This window comes from Monopterus albus, unplaced genomic scaffold, assembly GCF_001952655.1.
Source record: "Monopterus albus unplaced genomic scaffold, M_albus_1.0 scaffold96.1, whole genome shotgun sequence".
Lineage (NCBI taxonomy): Eukaryota > Metazoa > Chordata > Actinopteri > Synbranchiformes > Synbranchidae > Monopterus > Monopterus albus.
In genome coordinates, this window is record NW_018127976.1 from 3852401 (window position 1) to 3853296 (window position 896).

Here is an 896-nt window from a genome sequence, read left to right on the forward strand (position 1 = left end):
AATTGTAGTTTTGTTTTAATTTATTTTTATATATTTTATTTAAAAAAAGATTTTGGCCACTATAGTTGTCCATCTCTATCAGCATCAGCTCAAAGGGTCTGGTCCCAGTCTGGCTCTATTTCTGTCATTCTCAGTGTAGTTTTCAAATTTACCCGACCCTGTTGATTGCTGTGGATTAACTGAGTGATGTTGCTAGATTTGAAATGGTTTTGTATTGATTAGATCTCCTACAAAAGCAACCATACGCAGCTCTTTGAAATTGTCAGGCAAATTTTGGGAGAGGCAAAAAAATGGTACTCAGGTACTCCTTTACCATTTTTCCGCCCTGAGTACCTTAAGTCTCTGGATGTTGTTGGGCTGTCTTGGTTGACACGCCTCTGCAACATCGCATGGCGGTCAGGGACAGTGCCTCTGGACTGGTAGACCGGGGTGGTGGTCCCTCTTTTTAAGAAGGGGGACCGGAGGGTGTGTTCCAACTATAGGGGGATCACACTCCCCAGCCTTCCCAGGAAAGTCTATGCCAGGGTACTGGAGAGGAGAATTTTGACCGATAGTCGAACCTCGGATGCGGTTTTCGTCCTAGCCATGGAACACTGGACCAGCTCTATACCCTCTTCAGGGTGGCGGAGGGTTCATGGGAGTTTGCCCAACCAGTCCACATGTGTTTCGTGGATCTGGAGAAGGCATTCGTTCGTGTCCCTCGCAGCGCCCTGTGGGGGTGCTCCGGGAGTACAGGGTCCGGGGTCCTTTGCTAAGGGCCGTCCGGTCCCTGTACGACCGGAACAGGAGCTTGGTTCGCATCGCCGGCAGGAAGTCAGACTTGTTTTCCGTGCATGTTGGACTCCGGCAGGGCTGCCCTTTGTCACCGGTTCTGTTCATTATTTTTATAGACAGAA